Genomic DNA, 23,038 nt, shown 5'->3' on the forward strand with positions numbered 1-23,038 from the left:
TTGGTTACTAGGTGGTGTTTATTCATACCGTCAACATTATGTGGTGCCATTCTATAGGAAAAGTGTTGGGAAAGCAGTGAAAACAAATCAAATGATCATCATTATAGTTGTGGCATTTGGTAGCAATAAAAACCAGTAAAGTGACAACATTTGACAAGATAAAAATGATAAGTGCTTGAGTGGACATATTTCTTTGTATGTTTTACATGCATTGAGCATTATTTTCATCATGCTTTAGATCTTATAAATTGTATTTTGTGTTCTTTTGTACAAATAGGGTTGTGAAGACCTTGAGAAAAGAAAAAGAAGCAAAGGTAGGTTATAAAGGCACATTTTGGGAGTTTTTGTGCCACATAAAGATCAAGACACAAGTCAGAACTCATACATATGAGGGTGTGTGCTAACCTCCAAGAGAGTTCAAGCTAGATTATGAGTTGGAAGGGCACAAAAGCAGTCACACTCCCATGTCCCCAACTTGTGTGAAGACCTCATGAGTCTTCCCAATGATGATTAGATGACAAGAAGCCTCATAACCTACCACACGGACGTGTGCCCGTCCATGTGGCTTCAAGAGAAGAGTTTTGGAGCACTGCATCAAATTACTGTAGTAGTATTGTAGCAAGCACTGTTCACGTGACCGGGTTAGAATTCCATCCCGGGTGGGTGGAGAAATCTGAAGCCCACCTAGGTAGGTGGCAATTGACTGGGACGGGTAGAAGCATGTGACAGGCATGAGTTTCTAAGTTTGAAAGGCTGCTTTATCCTATTCTTTGGAGATTTTTTTCACTGCTTTGAGAGGCAAAGTGGCTAGGGTTTGGAGAGGAGGTCTTTGTGAATTTGGGGGTGTTCTTCACCAACTTTTATAGATTCTTTTTTCGTCATAGCATTGAGGAAACCATCGGTGACCTAGCTTTGGAGAGAAATCCTTCATGATGTTGAGCGACCCATCAAGACCATCATCATGAATTCAGGGTGGTTTAATTCCATGGTTTTCATTGATTTACATTGCATTATTTGTTTTGTGACTCAGTCTATGGAGAGCTAAACCCTAGAGGGTTCTTGGGAATGTGAACCCTAGGAGTTTATTCTTTGTATTGATTTACTTTGTGTTTTCTATTAATTAATTGGAGTTTAATTGAGTTTCAATCTTGCTTTCTTTTTACTTGTTTGCCTTATTGATCTTATGGTTGATTGGTATGCATGATTTGTTTGCCTTGGTGAGAGAGAGGTCTCCATTAGGGCTAGAACCTCAAGATTAAAGAGGGTTGAGAGGGTGAGTCATGAGATAGTGGAGTGTCCCTTTTCCCCTCCGATTAGTACATTCTATCTCCGTATTCCCTAAGCTTTATGTAACCATATTTGGTGTGAGATGTTGAGATTGAAAGATTTCTCCATGGGGACCTTGTAGGGGATTAGGGATCTTTCACCAAGAAGTAGGGTTAGGTCTATCCATAGGAATCAGATGTACTCTTAGGAAACCCTAGAGTCTATTGTGGTCATATGTGGTGTGAGGTGTTGAGATTGAGCGATTTCTCCACCGAGACCTCGTAGGGGACTAGTTTTGGTGATTTGGAGGTAAAGACTGATTATTCTTGGATTTTCTTGACTTGATTAACTTGGTTTAGAAACACATTGTGAATCTTGAGCCTAATGTTAAATCCTAGGGGAGCATTGCCCGGGTATCTTACTTTCATTGATTTAGATTTCCCTCATTTTTAATATTTCTTATTTGCTTGTGACATTTATATTTCTCGTGATTAAGTTCATTCCATCATATTCTTGATTCCGACTAGATAACTTAGGAGTAGTCATTATTAATACTTCCATTCCCTGTGAATTTGACTACTCACCCATTGGGTACTTTATTACATCGACACCCGTGCACTTACGGTCACTCACGCAAAAGGTGTGTCAAAAAATACCATGACTTTCTCGATAACTACATTCCCTGCACGAATAGCAGTATTTTATAGAATCACCCCCTCATACTATAATGGTGTTAGCAAAGTTCGTAACTGGTGTAGTATAAGGTGTATGGTGAAGTTCACAATGTAGCCTTCTTTGTTCCTTCTCACCACGCCTATGAATAAATCTATAACGTTACTAGAACATCAAAGCGGAAGCACAATCATGAGGGAATGTGTTGATTAGGCCTACCCAATGGCAAAACCAGTAGGGCTAGAAGGGGCTCTAGCCCCTGGCCCCAATGAGGTCGCCCTTGCCAGTGTATATATGAGAAGTTTTGCTGAGTTTATTTAAGAGAGAAGCCACCTCATAAAAAAATTCAGTTTAAAGGGACTTGTAGGTAGGAAAGGCCTTGAGGAAGGATGAATCCACCGCTGACAGGGAAACCAATTCACCAGTGTACCTCCGTCAGGAGGAGATGGGAGACACAAATCATCAAAATCAAAGGAGAAGACTCAGTTGGTTATTTCAATCAATAAAATTAGCACCAAGAGCCTTCTATTCAATCTAGACCATCCATCATTGTTTAAATGAAATTGATGGTTGATAGGACCTTTCAATCTTGACCATTCATCATTAGTGTTTAAATAAAATCAATGGTTGATAGAACCTTTCTATATGAACCATTCATCATTAATGTTTAAATAAAATCAATGGTTGATAGAAACCTTTCAATTTGAACCATTCATCATTAATGTTTTATTGAAATGAAATAGTTGAAACAAGCATTAAATTTGTGTTAGCTTTTAAGATAAATCTCAACCATTCATTCAAGATCCAAGCCTTTTAATGAAAAGCTTGAAAGAAAGTTCAAAAACAACAAATCTCAGTGTTTGTCTCACCGTTCTAGCGATCTTACTGACACCCCTTATCCCATTGACATACCATCTTTTTCTCAATCACCGCCACTCTAAAAGATACAAATCTGCAATCTGCCTCCTCTGTTATCGCCAGCGAATTCACCAACCTAACATCAAAGAAAGTAATCAATGTAATTATGATGAAATTGAAGGGTCCATGTAATTTTTTTAAATCATTAAAAATTTGAATGCTTTTCAGGTTTCTTTTATCTCTCAAATACTGTGTTTATACCCACTCAAATAGTTATTTGAAATCTGAACTCAAACTTGGGTGAATTTCATCTTTTCATCAAATTTCTTAGCATGTGTACTAGTCCAATAGTGTTATACTATTAACTTTCTTGATATGTTGTATGTTCTTATTGTTTTGCATTACTTCATGGTTATGATTCTAAGAGATGTGTCTTTTTCACCCAATTGAAAATCAATTTTATGGTATAGACGCTTATGACCTGCCCCTCTATGCCCGGTGGTAATGATTCCTTTGCCATTATGACCTTTACCACAATGATGCTATCGAGAGATCAAATTATTTTGTAGATTGGATTTCACCTAGCAGGGCTACTCTCGGTTGAATTTTCAACATTTTTGGAGAAGCTATTGACATTATGTGATTTGCTTCCCATTTTCCTCTCAAGTAAAAGTATCTTGGATTCTTGTCTCTTATACGTAATTTTCCCATTGATTGATTGAGCATGGATCAAATTTGTGAGTTTACTTAAATTGTGAATTTGTGAGTGCACGTTTTAGGACCATTGATGAACAATTTCTCAAATGTATTTTATATATAGGATTGGCAATATTGACATAGAATTTAGAAAACCAATTTATTAAATTTGGAATTATAAATCTTATCCTAAATCTAAAACTGGGTTCAAAATTGATGTCTAGAAAATTTAGAGATCTAAGTCACATTGAAGTCCAAAATTGAATGTTTATTTATGAATTTGGGATTGCATATTATAGGACATGGATAAATTCTTGGTTAAAAAACTATGGAGTGGAGAGTCGTCTAATGTTCCTAAAGCACCATCGGCCTCCAATTCAAAGTGAGGAAAGCACCCATGCAGATTTCAATTTGGATGATGTTGTTAGTGACACAAGACTGTGAAAGCTAATTGAAGACTTTGATGTTAGTATGCGAGATCAAATTAGAAGGAAATATTTAACTAAAGGCCCATGTCAACCAAATGGTCACAATTTTCCTTAGAAAGAGTATGGCAAACAAAGGAGGAGCTTTTAGGATTCTTGCTTTAACCTTACATCTGTGGTTGGAGTATAGTGTAACCAAAAGATGTCACATTTTGTTTTTGGTTCTATCTTTTACAAGGTAAGTAAAGGAAGTCGAATAAAAAAAGATGCATTTAAAAAAACATGGTTGAGTAATTGGAAAAATTCACAGAACTTGTTGGTGCCATGTATAATGTGCATAATGCATAATGTGCATAATGATGCTAGAGTGCAATTTCAGAGCTTCCAATATCAGAGCCAAAGTGTAGCACACCAATTAGCTGCACATTCACATACAATGGAGATTGCATACGCATTTATTTATTGACGGTTTTGGATGTGACATATTTTTTTGTTGAAGCAATGTTTTATTTTTCGTGGACATGATGAGTCCTCAAGCTCATTAATAAGGGTAATCTTTTTTGAGTTGCATGAGTGATATATCTTACGGAATGAAGATGTTTGGAAGGCAATCAATCTGAATACCTTTGGAAATAGTCTAAATGACTTCTCCAAAGATTTAGAAGGGTTAGTAAATGCTTATGCAGTGGAGATTACACGTGCGATTGTTGATGATATTGGAGATAGCTATCTCTCCCTTATGATTGATGAAGCTCGGGATGTCTCAATCAAGGAGCAAATGGGAGTTGTTTTGCAGTATGTGAATAAGGATGGATATGTGATAGACCGGTTTCTTGTCTATGGTTTATGTGCCCAACACCTTTGCCATTTCTTTATAGAATGCTATTGATTATCTATTTGCCAAACATGGGTTGCCACTTTTGAGGTTGAGAGTGCAAGGATATAATAAGGCTTCAAATATGCGGTGAATTCAATGGCTTGAAAGCGCTTGTCCTAAAAGAAAATCCATATGCAAGATATGTCTATTGTTTTGTTCACCAACTCCAATTAGTGATTGTTGTAGTTACTAAAAAAAACCGGATTGTGAGTGATTTTTTCTAGTATGTTATTCTGATTGTTATTATGGCGGAAGGATCATGTAAAAGGTGAGAGAAACTTCAACAATGTCACCATTATAGGTTGATTGAGCAATTGGAAAGAAAGGACATAGTCAGTGGCATAGGAAAAAAATCAAGTATCTAGCTTAGCATGACTAGGGATACTCTTTAGGGATCACATTACACTACAATTCTTCCGTTAATCTCTATATGGGCTCCAATGTTAGAGGTACTCCAAAAATGTTCAAAATCTTCATCATGTCACACATTATAAATAAAAGTGGCAAGCTGATCCTCAAACATTATATATTCAGTCATAGTAAGTCTTTACGATAAAGCTCTGCAAGACGAAGTAGATTGTGGAAATTGAATTTAGAGAATGAGTTCCTTGGATCAAAGCATGATCACGAGCTAGAAGAAGTAACTTTGGGCTAGTTTATGGGAAACGATTTTGCATTTGATACACAATCAAATCAATAACCTAATATAATAATAAATAATAAAATCAATAAGAACAACTAAGAAAAGTAAATTAATGGGATTTACAAAAACATAATAAACATATAAAACAATAACCTCACAGAAAATTTTCACCCAATAATAATGTAAATGAGTAGTAATTTACCCCTCTTGCCTAGAACGACCACGAATTCTCATATTATCCTCCATATTAGGCACAATATCAAATTTCTCCCATAAAAAGAACTAGCCTCCCCAAAAATTCCTCCCATCTTATCTCCTTAGGGACTTGAAGCTAAGCTCTTACAACTTCAATCAATGCATAGTTTGAATAATATTATGATTGTTTTGTTGTGCAAGTGATAACTCATTTTTTCCATCTTATTTTTCTAATTTAGTCCCATTATTCTTACTTTCCTCAATCTCTCTTAATTTAGATGTCTTATAGCGCGAAAAAACCAAAGCATATCATTTATTAATAAAATTTCAACCTTTTCAACAAGTCAATCATGGCATCTATACATTGCAACATGCATTTCATACATGAAAGCATTAATATATTGGACAATGATATGAAGTAAAGGCTTCAATTGTCCTCCATTTATCATGAGACAGTCTCCATGAATTTGAGTCTTCCTCATGATATCAGATGAGTAATTGAGTGCTTTTTCAGGGTTGAACTCACCACAATATACATGGATCTGTTCCACAGGAGATGAACCAACGTTGATGATATCCAAGATATACCTAGTATCATTGCCTTCTGTATTGCCATCTCGAGTCTGTGTTAGAGCAAGGTCATTGATACTACAACATACTGCAAAATGAGATAGATGATAAACATGTTTTTCCTATAAAAAAAATCATAGAGACATATGAAAATTATTAGTTTTAAGTTGAATGAAATACAAACATGCGCTTTTGTAGAGAGAGAAGAAGAATGAGAGCAGCAAGGCAGAGAGGAGAGGAATGAGTCATTTTGAGTTATGTGGGATGAAAACTAGAAAGAGAGAAAATTTATAGATGGTCTTCTTTTATTTTCTTTCTAAAAATAGACATTTTAAGAGATTTGAAGTAGAATCTATCTTTAATGCATGTGGTTTTTTCAAATCCTGAAGATATCTATTTCTAATGTATGACACGTGGATAAACACATGTAGGTTTTATAAATCTTAAGAAATGTATTTTAATATTTGGGGCATGTTCAAATGCATGTTATTTGTTCGAATCTTCATAAATCTATTTCTATATGTATGACACTTGGACAAAGCGAATAGAATGTACATGTTCAAATCTTAAAAATTTTAGTTCTAATCTATGACATTGTTCTAAATTGTTGGTTTCTTTTTAAAATCATTTACTAAAAATAAATAAATACATCATGCTCATTAAAGGTTTGTTTGGTTACCTTTGAGTAACTGTAATATAATTGCCTTTAAATGTAAATTGTTGTTTGGTTTACTCTGAATGATTTTTACATGTTAAAATTTTTATAATTTAGGGTACTTTTGCAGCATTTGAACTTGCAGCAAAATTTGAATGCAGAAAATCATTTAACTCAAAGTCACCATTCTCCACTCTTCACACTACATCAAAAGTATAGAGAAGCATGCATGGTGACTAAGTATTAACATAATTAAACATATAGTTATTTATGTTTTATTTAATTTCATATTGTATTAAAAAAACCAATTATTATTAAATTTTAATTACAAAAATATTTTTTAGCCATAAAATTAAAAAATATTACATATTTTAAAAAATTAATTAATTTTCTTACATTAGTGTTAATGATTGATAATGAGAGTTAAAATCAATTAATTATTTTCATAGGCATAAAATTAAAGGATATTACATTAGTGTTGACACTAATTAATTAATTCTTTTTAATCATAAAATTAAAGCATATTAGGTAATTAAAGGATTTTATGAATAATATTAAATAACTAGTGTTAATGATAGATAATAGGGGTAAACTTACAATCTATTTGCATGGTGACCATATCCCGTGATTTACATCAAAACTAAACAATGAAAAAATTAGCACAACATTTCCAATTACAACAAATCAAACAACAATGATGTAATTTGAAATACTACATTTTCACTTTAAATTTGATTTTATTTACACTATAATTTTACTTGCAGCAAACCAAACAACCCCTAATTAAAAAATAACACGGGAAGTAGAAAAGGTAGAATATGAGACTCATCCACTAACAATAGTACAACAAGTATAACAACATCAAAAAGATAAAAAAGACTAAGGGAAAAATAGTCCTCGGGATGATGCTTTGTAGGGATGATGCCAGACATAATCTGTGGCTTGTTTTTTCAAATATTGTTCGCACATGAGTTGGACGTTGGCTCTCTTGGACAAATGCATGATGTTTATTCAAATCTTAATAAATTTATTTCTAATATATGAGACATGGAAAAATTTTGGTGTTTGCCAAACCTTAAGACATCTGATTTCTAATGCATGACACATAGATAAATGTTGTGTTTGTTAAAATATTAAAGAATCTTTGTTTTATTGGGTAGGAATTAATATTTTTTGCATTAGGGATTAATTGTATTTATAAATTTTGGGTGAAATGCACTTGAATCCTTGTTTTATATCAAAATATCCCCTTTTAAACTTAAATTAATGTCAATTAAATCACAATCATATTTGGTTTGTTGGATCTTGAAGCATCCTACATGGCTATATTCTATTTGATTCAATGGGCATGAACCTTTGATGCTCATTGAATTTACATTCGCTTGAAATATGTCAAAGATAAGAAAACCAATATGAATAGTAAGCATTATTATCTCACTTTTTTTTGTGTTCTTTTTTTTTATTCATTCTCTTTTTTTATTTTTCGTTTTTTTTATAAATGGCGACAAGCTCCACCCAATTAAGGGATGTCAAAGGGACCGACGAGTACAAAGGTGCACCAGTTAAGATGGCTTAATGACGTACTAGGGATATATAATACAGAGCTAGTTAACATGTGGAGCAATGTGGACCTGCAACTTATGGCTAACATTATCTATCAGGGGCCATAATCTCATAGTGGTAAATCTACCAACATAAAACTTTGAAGGAGCCAATGGGGACAATACTCTTGTTTGATGGTTTCACGTGGTGTACAAAAACACAAATGATTAAAGGGTTCTCACCCCTTGTTTCATTCTGTAGAGGTATGGAACAATACATTAAAAGTAAATAACTAAGAAAGTAAATAATCAGAGAAAGTAAACTATTAGAAAAAATCAAAGAACTAAAATTGGAAATCAAAGTAAACTTACCATTTCCTTCATCCATTCCTCTTTCATTGCCCTTTCCATCATTTATACTTACATTGAGTTCCTAACAATTATTTTCTACAGTTCTTGTTCGTTACATGATATTTCAAACATTGCCCTTTGGGTTCACTGTTGACCTAGCCTATTTCCAAATCCAGAAACTACAATTGCCCTCAAAACATGCTCATGTTGCATACCTCGATGCCTGTCTTCCATGCAAAATTTTTCACTTCTCCCTTACACGAACTCCATGTATCATAGCATCAACCTTGTTCACCTAATAGTGAACATGTAGAATAATAATTTGCCGACTTCTTTGATGTATGAATATAGACCCACCTTCAAAACTATCTGATTATCATGGTTCGCTTTCGATGTACGAATTTTCATACACACCTCTTATGTTTCATGAGTTTTCACATCTCCTTCTTGGCATCACTCATTCTCATGCAATTTTTGCAAAATCACCGGCCCTTATATATTTCAGAATACTTGTTCTTTAATGGCAAACTATGATCAGTTGACTATCCTAAAATCCAAAATGAATTAATTTCATCTTGAACCTAACAAATTAAATCGCCTTCAATCCTTTGAATGTTAATAACTACTGACATTTAATTCACTAACTCTAATTGCAACGTGATGCAGAAGACTATCTCTACTTATAAATTATTGTGATATAAGAAACAGAGGATTAACTCCACTTTCAATGACCTGCTTTAGTCAACCCAAGCATTTGGATAATATCTTTTAGGGGAGGTTTGGTTCCCAAATTGGCATTGGAGAGCAGTTGAATAGGAATGTAAATGAGGGGGAGTGAAGTAGAAATGAGAATGAAGAATGTGTTCGGTTGGTAAGATATGAGAGGATAATTCATTGGGAATGGAAAAAAAAGCAAAAAAAGAAAATGTGGTAAAATGACTTGTATACCTTTGATGCAAGTAAATAATATTATCTATAAGAAAGAATGTTAGGTAAAATAATAACTATTTTTTAATTATAAAATATTTTGAGTACTGTTATTTCCATTATTAAAATTTAATATTTGAATTAAATATTTCCCCTTAATTATTATTTATTATTAAAATTATCTATTTAATTATTAATTATTATTGACATTTCAGCCCCAAGAAGTGAGCAATTCTCCTATTTTGAGAGAATTGCTCACTACTCACTCACTACTCACTCACTACTCACCCACTCCTCTCTCACTCCAATTCATGGCCATCCAAACAAAACATTGGATTCATGGAGTAATGATTTCCACTCCAATGCCAAAAAAAAAAAAATGCTCCCTTCAGGTATTTTCCATATGTTGAGTGTGGTCTACCATCTATGTTCACTAGATGGTATGAATTCCTAAGTAGAACTTTATCAATTATAAATGGCCCTTCTCATTTCGGGAACCATTTCCAATACCTAGTGTGACCCCCGAACCCAGCTCGCGAGACCCAGTGTGCCGACAAACAACCGCATACCCACGGAGTGAAATCCAATAAGCATTAAAGGCCTCAAAACTATTCTCAAAACATAAATATAACCTCAAAATTATGACTTTTAAATATAAACTCAATATAAGATGTACGAATACAAAGAGGTTTTCTAAAACAAAGTTCAGTACTAATATAGACATAATGACAACCCATTTAAAGGGAATCACAAACTCTCATTGCTTGCCAAACTATTCAATCCTCATTTGAAAAAAATTTAAGAACCAGATTATGAGCTTATAGCCCAGTAAATAACCCACTAAAAATATTGGGATCATGTACAATGTCAAGAATTTGAACAAAAAAAACAGAAACAAATCATATCAGATAGCACAAATATTTATCCAAAATATAGTCCATAGAACTAGAGTGGTTCAACAAAATACAATTTGATAACAGACAAAAATATATGTCTCCAAATCACTATGGCCAAAACAAAATATCAAAGATCATTTGTTTACCCTCGATGACCAAAGCTAGAATATCAGAGCTCGTTTGTTTACCCTCGGTGACCTGAACTAGAATATCAGAGCTCTCTAATACCAATTGTGAGACTCACCACTATTTAATTCTAGCCGATGATGTTATATTTAATCATAGCCATTGATTTTATGTTTTCATTTTCTTTCAAAACCCATGCCACGTATCCTTCCTCGATCTCACAATGTTCACCTCCTTCCTAACCGAGTATCACCATTTAAGAAAAGTGAGATCTAGAACCGCAACTCTTCCTTATCACAATATGGTTCTAGTGGCGAAGATGAGGAACTCTTCTCCTTGAGTGCTCGATTGCTAGTGCTTGATATAAGGTTTTGATTTATTTTGTTTTTACTCCTTGATTGTTTGTGAAGTGATACTAGTTAAGCTTAGGGTTTGGTGAGAACCTTGTTTTGACTCTCTTGCTCTCATAGTTAGGTTAATCTTATAGAAATTCTTTGGTCTTTGCTTTTGTTCTGATAATTTTATTTGATATCAACCTGGTGAACTATCCATGCTTATTATGTTAAGAATTGGATTTATTTGAGGATAAGATTCAGAAATTTGCTATTAGCATAGCAGAGATGCCTCTTTAATTTTAAGAAATATAGAGACCAAAATGTGGAGGAGATCAAAATACGGAATTTGTAGCTCATAATCTTAGCTAGATTACTCCCAAAATTTTAGATTAATTCCATGTTTATTCTGTAAGTTATAGCCTTTAAGGTAGTGTTTGAATAGTGGGATATAATATTCCATGGATGGGAGATATCCATGGATAAAATATCTATGGATGGGAATATCCATGTTTAAGTGTTTGGAAGGAGGGATTTAATAGTAAGGATAAAGATTGTTTGGTGTTTGGTTAGAATGATAAGAATATGTAAAGTTTTGGATATCCATTTTTAAGTAAGCATTTGATTTAAATAACGGATATTAATAGATAAATTTTTTATTTATTTAGCATGAAATATTTTTAATAGATTATTAATGAATAACATAATAAACGGAAACTATAATGAGTAACCAGGAACTACAGCGAATAACCAGAAATTATTATGAATAACCAGAAGGTTAAAACCAAAGAATGTATTTTCAAATTATCATTAAAAAATATTTTTAAATTGTTTAATTTAATTTAATTAATGGATGATTTTTTAATTTATTTAAATTTAAATTTTTAGGAAATATTTAATTTTTTAAATAACGGATAATTAATGGATATATATTTTATTTATTTAACTTAAATTATTTTAATGGATTATTAATAAATAATATATTTATTTATTATTTAACTTAATTTTTTGAGTTGAATATACTTAATTTAAAATATTAAGAGAGATGAAGAGGGATGAGAGAAAGAGAGAGAAATGGATGAAATGGTGGGATGAGTGGCATCCCATCAAATTGGTGGGACGCCACTCATCCCATTTTCAGAGATGGGGGGCCATCCCCATCCAGCCCCATCCAGAAAACCAAACACATGGATGGGGTTGTAGCCTTGGATATCCCATCCCTATCCTGGGATATCCAGCGCACCAAACACTACCTAGATTCAGGAGCCTTGGATAAGACTTCTGTGTAGACCTTGAAGCGTTATTGACCTTTTTTCATGACTTTAGATTTTGACTTAGATATAGTATTATATATGAACGTTATATATTTTGATGTTACCCAAGTACCTGCAAAAGTTCAGATTTTATACATTATGGTTTGTGAGATATAACCCTATTAGTGTAATTGTCTTTGATGGAATTTCTATGTAGAACTTGAAGATTGAAGGGTATTTTGATCGTCATGGATATTGAATTGGAAGGTGAAAAATAGGAAACCTGTTCCTTATTAGGTTTTCTAATTCTAGTAAAATATTAATGATTTTTGAGTTGTAGGTTGAGAGATATGCATGCTTAAAAGGGGTATGTCTGAATTATAAGTCAAATGAAATAACTGTTCATTAAATTGAATGATATAATTTGAGTAGGACTCTAAATTATGTGAATTTTGGATATGTTATATTCTTAGCTGTTTAAATTTCTCAAAACCTTGAAATTTGTAATTTGAAAAAATATATGTGAATATATGAGGGATTTAGTATTCAATGGTCATGACGGAATTGTTCATATGCATTTAGAGTGGGTAATTGCTATTGTACCTTTGCAATAATCAATATTTGGGAGTGTAGAATAATAGCTTGAACTTTTTCATTTGTACCCTTCTAAAAATCTCATTTTGTAATACTATTGCTTATTAGCCTCTTAAGCTTTGTAGCATTATCAGATATTGTTATTGTAACTAATAAAATCTCTTCCTAACTATAGGGCATGCCAAAAGCCTTGATTTGGTGTACGATTTGGGAGTATTTTTGGGAATTAATCAAGAAAATTACAACACATATAAATCTATATATATGTATATCCAAAATTTTGAGTTATCCACAATTATTTAATTATTTCGGTTTTGTTGTAAAACTATTCATATACTATTTAAATGTTTTGAGTTTTGAATTCAATGGCAATTTTTTTTTATTGTACTCAGAAATTAAAAATTTTTATTTATGTATTTACTTATTCAGTTATTTGATTAATTATATTCAAATAAGTTTGGGCAATAAAAGGGACTTTTCGGGCTCAACACGGTCTAAGCACGGTCGTGCTTGGACCGTGCTCTTCTTGATGCTTCTGAGTAAAAAGGGTAAGTGTCATCCCGAGGGAATCATGGGCGAGAGCACGATTGATAAGTGCTAATGTATAAGTAATACAAAGTATTCTTTTCTTACATTGAGCATCACTTTTATTAGATTTTATTGCTTATGGATGTGTAAGAAGCAAAAGTAGATAGTGGATGCATTTGTTGATGAAGTTCTTGGATTGAACAAAAGTGAAGACACAAGTTGTGCTCAAAGACATGTGGGTGTGTGCCAACCTCCATTGTACTCAAGAGAATATACAAAGTGGAGGGGCACAAAGGGATTCACATTCATTTGTTCCAACTTTGTGCAATACTAGAAAGAGCTTTGTCAATGTGGTTTCATTGAAGACGTGATGCGTTCTAACACATGGATGTGTGCCCATTTATATGGCCTCAATGAAAAGAGTGGAATCGAGAGCAATTTTGGCTAAGTATGATAACAATTCACTGTAGCACTTACTATTTCATAGATCTAAGAAAACTGATTTCTAGAAATCCACATGGCCATGTGGAAATTCCACACGCCCGTGTGGATACCCGATTCCAGCCCCTATAAATACTGCGTTTTGAGAGTTATTGAAGGATCTTTTTCCCATCTTTTGTCTAACTTTGGAGGCACTCGATGTTAGGGTTTGGAGAGGCTTTGGCTAAGTTTTTGGAGCGCTTCTACGGCCTTTAACATTACTTTCCTTTGGAAAAGATTTATTGGGGGAGCTTTCATTGGCATCGATTCGGCGAGGTGTGCCCTAGGCTTAACAAGGGAACCTTTGGAGAAGACGAGGCAACTCCATAAGACCATCGATACGGACTACGATGGGTTTTATCTATGGATTGTATGTTTTTTTACTTTTCGATTTCATTGTTAATTGTGTGTTGCTCCATGGAGAGCTAAACCCCTAGTGGGTGCTTGGACTTGTAAACCTTAGGATGATTTTTTTTCATTGACCTTTATTATGTTTCTTTAATCGATGCTTTAATTGAGTTTCATCCTTGAATGCTTGTTGAGATGATTTTCTCTTAAAGTGACATTAGGATTGAGAATCTATTGGTAATTCTTGTGAATGAGTGACACTTCATTAGGATTAGACAAAGCAAGGTTGGAGAGGGTTGAGCGAGTGAGTCGAGAGGTAGCGGAACATCCCCTTTCCCTTCCGGTGTGATTTATCCTACCTCCATATTCCAAGAGTTCTTTGTAGTCACGATAGAGTGAAGTGCTAAGAGGCAAACTACACTGGGGCTTAGTTGTGTGAGAAACAGAGTGAAGTGTTGAAGTAATCCTTAGTACATAGGGATGAATTGTGACTAGGGGTCTTTCGCCTGGACCAAAGGGTTAGATCTACATTTGGGAATAGGGTTTACCACTTAGGAGTCCCTAGAGCTTTAAACAATCTTGCACAGTGTGAGGCATCAAGAGTATTCCTTTCTCGCAGGGGCATAATGTAGGGTTAGTCATGGTTGACCTTATGTTTGGGACCATGTGTATTTGGATTTTCGTGACACATTAAACATCAGTTAGGAGGCATAATGATTAGTCTTTCATTTGAAACAATAGTCCTAGAGTGAGCAATATCCGGGTGCTCCATCTTTCTATCGGTTATCTCTCCTTATTTCTATTGCGCTCTATTTTCTTTTCTTTATTTTCATTTGTATTGATATTGTTTCACTCAAATCACAAATTGGTTCACTTGATAGCTAAATAACATTACTATTTGCTTTCGAGCACTATTCCCTATGGATACGACTACCCACTCACTTGGGTACTTTATTACTTTCGACAATCCGTACACTTATGGTACACACACGCAAGGGGTGTGTCAACGATCGTGCTCCACCCGTGCTTTAGCTTAAGCACGCCCATGAAAGGAGCTCGCGGACCATGCTTCCCCTGAAAGTATAAGACCATATTTTCATGAAGTAACCACACGGGAGAAAGCTCCCCCGTACTTCGCCCATGCTCCTACTAACAACAAGAAAAATCCCAAACAGAGGAAACCATGGGGAGATGGCACGCCCGTGCTTTGCTCATGCTCGCATTGAACACTTAGAAGAATTGTCTTCATTAGCTGATTTTCCCTGATTTCACTACATGTGTGTTATGAGCCCTAAAAACATACAATAGAGACAAACATACCCTGAATAGCATCATTTATAGATAAAGTGTGCTAAAATGATAAGCGAAGGAGTGCATTGAAGATGCGTAAAATATGATATAAAATGCACTCATCAAATACCCCCACACTTGAATCATTGCTTGTCCTCAAGCAATTTCATCTCACTATAAATGAAAGGATGATTGCATGACCTCTGATCTTAACAAAATAGAAAGCACTAAAGTTTAGAGGGATTAAAGGCAGTTAAGAGCAAGATCACAATTGCTCAAATAAAAAAACTCCCTACTCTTGTTTTGAAAGCCTAATAAGTGTGTATACCTTTGAGTTGAGTGTCCCATGTGCCACTTGGGTCAACAGAATGGAAAGAGACTTGAATTCTTACTAAACTAACTAGGTAGTAGCTTCATACACCCTAAAGGTAGCCCTTTCTCTCGATAGGTCATCAGATCTACACTTGTAATTCCCAAAATTTGAGTACTCAAGAGTGGCTTTCACACTTTCAAGATGATAGCTCTTTCTACCAACTATTTACAAAATACAAGAAAGCAACCGAGTAGGGTATTACACAAGGAATTTGACTTCTCAGTTTTTTTTAAGTATATTATTATTAGAACTCAAGTCTCCCACAAAAATTAAACCCAAACAAATTACTCCACAACTCAGGTAAAGAGAATTTATCTAGGTTTCCAACACAAGAATGAGTAAAAAATTTCGCTCATATAAGGAACTTAACACGCACAATCCCCCCTAAACTTAAGAACCCTAAAAATGACCCCTAAAAATGAAACAAGAACCCTCCCCCACACTTGAATGGTACATTTTCCTCAATGTACAAATATAAGCAGTAAAGATAGAAAGATTGAGAAACAAAATAAAGAGGGAGGTTCATACGACTTTCCTGAACACAAAGAGTGATATTGCCGCTCTCAACGTGTATTCCATTAGCCAATCCACCACAACCATTCCTGAGATGAGATGAGAGACACATAAGAGAAGCTCAATAACCCGACAACATAATATAACAAAACTGAAAGTGCAGAAGGAAAGTACATCGAATAAACAAACCAAAATGTCAATTTAGTAGGGAGTATCCCTTACTAACTAAAGACAAACAAGTCTAAAAACATACAAAAAAGAAATACAAGTCTAAGTATGGGAAACTGAAAAGAAAAGTAGCTATGCAATGATCAACATGGAGCGTTCTCAGATGAATCAAAGACAAGGTCTGGGTAAGATGAACTAAAATCCATAGCTCTGTTAGTAGTAGTAACTGTCCCATGGGGTGGTGATTTGATAGGGGATGATGACTCAGGAGATAAACAAGTCCCTAAGTGCTTGGCAATCTTGGTGACACTCCATTGAATCCACCAAAAAGCTGAAACAGGACAAGTACCCTGATCAGAGTGGTGTGCTAAAATACGTGGGGATGGTGGGATTTCGGATGAGCAGTAGTGGCAGGAGATAAGGCTAGGATTTGTGGGTGAGTGGAAAAAGGATCTCCCCGAGAAGTACGGCCCATAGGTAAGCCTAGCTTTTGTAAATAGTGGAGCATGATAGGACTATACCCGCCGATGATAGTCATATTATTCAGACAATTAACCAAACCCATCCCCTTCATTAGACGAGTGATGTACAAGCTGACAAAGATAGTTCTTGCACGAGGGTCAATGGCCTGGTGATAGAATGACTTAGCGAGTACAAGACTTAGATGGTAGGGATAATTGTTTACCATGCTTAGAAGATAATATAGCTCATTTCTAATGACAGCGCCAGTATTGCCACTTCTACCTATAACTGTACCACTGAGTAAAGTATGGATGAAGTGTAGGGCCGGAGACTGAAGAGAAGAGGCCTTGGAAACACTGGGTGTGAAATGGCTGCTACTAGAGCTCAATCTTCACCACCGCTGGCTGTCGCACTCTCCAAGATGTGGGAAGGAATGTAGGCACCAGTAATCATTAGTAGCAATGTAGTCGTGATCATAAAAACCCAAGTAGACTGAGAATTCCGTATAGCTCAGATGATACTCATGGCTCATGAGTTGGACATGTACAACATTAGGTTCATCCCAAACTTGTTGGCCTCGATGCATATGAAATGTAGATAGGACCTCTAAAGTTGACTCTAGATAGGTCAGTTCATTAATCATGAGAGCTGATCGCCACGCACCAACACTCAGAAGTTGCTCTACCTCACCGGTCAAATTAGAGGCATGTAATACATCCCAAGCAATGGTGCGAAGCCTCCCAAATTGCCGAATGGACAGTCGGGTAAATCTATCACGCTGGTCAGGTGAATTGAGCCGTGATAGAATACCATTACGAACAGTCTCTGATAAGAGATGTGACCTAAGTGTAACACGGTGCCTCAACATCAACTATAAAAGCAACCAATTAAATTAAATTTTGGAAATTCAGGAAGAACATGGTCATACATAAAGGAGAGCACGATGGTGCTTGACAGGGGTACATGATCGTGTCTCCCTGGAAAGGGTCCCCACACAGCAAAGAGTGCGGTCATGCTCTCAAAGAGAGCATGAGTGTGCTCTATGGCGATTGTCTCCCCAAAGCTCCAAAAAGGCAAAATGGCCATTGGGTCACCATGGTAACCAACATTGTTGGTTTATTTGAAGAAAACCATGGACATTCAACAAATACAAGCACAAAAAGGAAGATTGCCAAAAATTGAATCGATGTACCAAGTTATGAAACTTATTGGCGGAGAAGAGATGGTTGAGAAAATGTACAGTTAAATGACACATGAATGGAAGTAAGCGGCAACTCAGGAGCAGAGAAAAGATGGCCGAATAGGGAAGAAAGGATGAGAAGGGATGGAATAGTCAACTAGCGGCAATCGGGTTATAAGGGAAAGAGGAGGAAGCTAAAAATCGATGTACCAAGTTACTGTTAACAAAACGGAGAAAATGAAGAGTCTAGAAATTCACACGCTCATGTGGAATTTCCATAGGGCATGTGAAATTTTGATTTTAGCCCTTTAAATACCGCTTCGAAGTGTCGTTTTGGGGGATCTTTTCCTATCTTTTGGAGAGAGCGCGGCTAGGGCTTGGAGAGATTTTTGCTTGGATTTTAGAGCATTTCTAGGGCTTTCAACATCGATTTCCTTTGAAGGAGAGTTATTGGGGGAGCTTTCGATGGCATTTATTCAGCGAGGTGTACCCTAGGCTTGACGGAGGAATCTTTGGAGAAAAAGAAGCAGCTCCTCAAGACCATCACCATGGAAAGCAGGGGGTTATTTTCATGGAGTATTTGTATTTATTTTTGATTTCATCTTTGATCTTGTATTGCTTCATGGAGAGCTAGACCCCTAGTGGGTACTTGGATTTGTAAACCCTAGGATGATTTTGTTTCATTAACTTCTATTATGTTTCTTTTAATTAATGTTTTAATTGAGTTTTAATCTTGTATGCTTATTATTGTGATTTTTCCTTAGAGTGACACTAGGGTTGAGAATCCATCTAGGAATCCTTTTGATGAGTGACCATCTCCATTAGGGTTAGACTTAGTAAGATTGAAAAAGGGTTGAGAAGGCGAGTTGAGAGGTAGTGGAATGTCCCCTTTCCCCTTCGACGTGATTTATCCTACCTCCATATTCTAAGGGTTCTTTGCAATCATGATAGAGTGAAGTTCTATTAGATCCTTTTCACTGGGGCTTAGTTGTGTGAGCAACAGAGTGAAGTGTTGAGAAATCTTTAATGCTGGGGCTTAATTGTGATTAAGGATTTTTTGCCTGGACCAAAGAGTTTGATCTAAATTAGGAAATAGGGTTTATCACTTGGAATCCCTAGAGCCTCAAGCAATCCCACACAGTGTGAGGTGTTGAGAGTATCCCTTTCCACCAGAGCATAGTGCAGAGGGCTAGTCACGGTTGACCTTAGGTTTGGGACCATGTGTCTCTGGATTTCCATGACTCATTAAACTTTAATTTGGAAGCATAATATTAGTCTTACACTTGAAACAATAGTCCTAGGGTGAGCATTGTCCGAGTACCCCATTTTACCATTGATTACTTCCTCCGATTTACTCCTATTCACCGCAAGGAGGGGGATGCCGAAGGCGGGGCTAGTGATTGGAGTGAAGTCGTAACAAGGTAGCCGTACTGGAAGGTGTGGCTGGATCATCTCTTTTCAGGGAGAGCTAATGCTTGTTGGGTATTTTGGTTTGACACTGCTCTCTTTTATTTTATTTTTATTTCCATTAATAGTTGAATCACAATCACCAATTTCTTTTCACTCTAGTTAAGTAGCAATACGTCTTGTTTCTAGACAACTATTCCCTTGTAGATTCGACTATCCACCCTTTGGGTACTTTATTACTTCTACAACCCGTGCACTTGTGGTACTCACACACAAGGGATGTGTCATCCTCCATATCAAAATTCAACAGTTTAATAGTCCAATAGGCTTGATGCTTTAACTCGATGGGTAGATAACAGGCCTTGCACAAACCAACCTATAAGGTGTGTGTCATGCGGAGGTTTTATAGGTTGTTCTGTAGGTCTAAAGGGTGTCATCTAAACGTTCTGACCAGTCACACATGTCAAGATGTACGATCTTTTCAAGAATTCTTTTCAATCCTCGATTTGTAACTTCAACCTGACTATTGGTTTGGGGATGGTAAGTAGTGGCAATGCGATGATGGGCGCCATATTTTCTCATTACCTTTTTTAACTGAGTGTTGCATAAGTGTGTTTCCTCGATCACTGATGATTGCCCTTGGGACTACCAAATCCTAAGAATAGTCTTTTCAAGAATTTAACTACTACTCTTGACATCATTTGATGGGAAAGGCTTGTGCTTCCACCCATTTGGAGATATAGTCAACTGCTACCAACATATATTTGTTTCCATTTGAATTTGGGAATGGTCCCATGAAATCTATTCCCAAAACATCAAATACTTTACACTGTTGGATAGGAGTTTGTTTCATTTCATCAAGTTTGGAAAGATTTCCACTTCTTTGACACTAGATCACATCTTCCAACAAATTTCCGGGGCATCCAAGAAAAGCATCGGCAAAAAAACCGGCTTCAAGAACCTTATTAGATGTGCGATTAGTGCTAAAGTGACATCCCATTGTCCCTCGAATGACAATGTCTCAGAATTTCCAATCCCTCCAAGTGCGAGACACAACATCACACAACTAGGTATGCATAAAGTTTATAAAGAAATGGATCCTCCAAAAAATAATGCTTGGCATCAGACAAAAATTTCTTCCATAGTTGATAAGAGAAATGTGAGGGGATGACATGACCTACAATGTAGTTCACGAAGTCAGCAAACCAAGGGCATTCATTAGTCAGGCCTGTCCTTTCTCGAACTAAGTATAGGTGTTCCTCTGGGAACATGTCATTAATTGCTTCATGCTCATTGCCTTATTGTTTTGTATGCTCAAGATGGGACATGTGGTTTGCTACCATGTTTTTTGAGCCCTTTCTTGTCCCAAATTTCTAAATCAAACTCTTGTAAAAGGAGGATCCATCAAATTAATCGAGGCTTGGCATGGACTTGGAAAGGAGGTATCTGATCGTTGAGTGATCAATGCACACTACAACCTTGCATAGCACTAAGTATGATCAAAATTTATCAAAAGTGTAAATAATGACCAATAACTCTTATTTTGTTGTAGTGTAATGTTCTTGGGCAGGAGTTAGAGTTTTGCTGGTATAATAGATTGGATGGAATTGCTTATCATGTTGTTACCCTAGCACTATCCCAACTGCCCTAATCACTTGCATCACACATGAGTTCGAAAGGCAGATCCCATTCAGGAACTTTCACAATGAGTGCCTGAACCAATCTCTCTCTTAGTAAATGGAAAGCCATGAGGCATTCTTGGTCAAAATCAAAGGGTGTATCCTTCTCCAGGAGTTTTGCCATGGGCTTATAGATCTTTGAGAAGTCCTTGATAAATATTCGATCAAATCCAACATTGCCAAGGAAGTTTTTGACATCTTTTGTGGAGGATGGTGGAGGAAGTCACTCAATTGTTTCAAGCTTGGCCTTGTCCACTTCGATCCCATCTCCAGAAATCTCATGTCCCAACAATATGCCTTCTCTCACTATAAAATGACATTTTCCCCATTTTAGCACCAAATTCATTTCCTCGCATCTTGAAAGAATCCGTTTCAAGTTATGCAAATAACCTTCAAAAGAATCCCCAAAAACTGAGAAATCATCCATGAAAACCTCCATAATATCTTCAATGAAGTCATAAAATATGGATATCATGTATCTCTGAAATGTTGCCAGTGAATTTCATAACCCAAAAGGCATCCTCCTGTAGGCAAATATGCCATATGGGCAAGTGAAGGTGGTCTTTTCTTAATCCTCAGGCACCATTAGGATTTGTAGGTATCTAGATATACCATCAAGGAATCAATAATACATGTGTCCCTATAACCGTTCTAACATATGATCGATAAATGGCAATGGAAAATGATCCTTACATGTGGCATGATTCAGCTTTCAATAATCAAAACAGACTCGTCATCCAGTTACTGTATGGGTTGGAATCAATTCATTATGTTCATTGGAAACCACCATCATTCTATCCTTCTTGGGTACCACCTGAACCAGACTGACCCAAGGGCTATCTAAAATTGGGTAGATTATCCCGGCATCTAGTAATTTCTTCACCTTTTTCTAGACAACTTCCATCATTTTGGGGTTCAATCTCCTTTGAGGTTCCATCTTCGGTTTGATGCTATCCTCCATTAGGATTTAGTGTGTACAGAAAGATGGACTAATCCATTTGATGTTAGGAATACTCCAAGCAATGGCTTTCTTATGCTTGTGGAGTAAGGCCACTAATTGCTCTTTTTGGCTAGTGTCAAGTGCGGAGGATATTTTAACTGGTAGTTTCGAGCTTTCTTCCATGAAGGCATATTCCAAGTGTGTTAGAAACTCATTGAGTTCCATGTTAAGAGGGGTAGATGATGAAGGTAAACCACCTCCTTGACTATCGACCTCACCATTCATTGTGTTATGAATTTCCCTTCCCCTCTGAGTGACATCTTCATCCATAAATCTGTTGTTGTCATCATCATAGGGTATATTACTACCCAATCCAACTGAAACTAACATTGCCTGCTCTATATTTATCTCTTATTCCTCATTTTTCTCGCAGATACCCATCTCTGTGCTTATGTACTGATCCCATTGTGTCGTCTTCTCATGAAATTCTAAGATTAGTTCTGCAAGGCTACCTTCATCGTTGTGAGAACAAGCATCCTCATTCAAATGGGTTGGTGAAATAAGAATGGCTCCTCAGGGTAGCCATGAGTTCCTCCATAATGACTCTCAATCATCTTGGATAGGAAAGGAAAAGAAAAGAAAAATCAGCTCACGATTCAAAAGTAAAATAAGAAAAGAAAAGATAAGATGAATGATCAAACAAACAAAAAGAAATATTCACAGAAATGAACAATATAAACAAACTAGATCACCAAAATCCTAATTTTCCTAAAAGTTGCCAGTCCTCGGCAAT

This window comes from Dioscorea cayenensis, chromosome 7 (assembly GCF_009730915.1).
Source record: "Dioscorea cayenensis subsp. rotundata cultivar TDr96_F1 chromosome 7, TDr96_F1_v2_PseudoChromosome.rev07_lg8_w22 25.fasta, whole genome shotgun sequence".
In the NCBI taxonomy this organism is placed as follows: domain Eukaryota; kingdom Viridiplantae; phylum Streptophyta; class Magnoliopsida; order Dioscoreales; family Dioscoreaceae; genus Dioscorea; species Dioscorea cayenensis.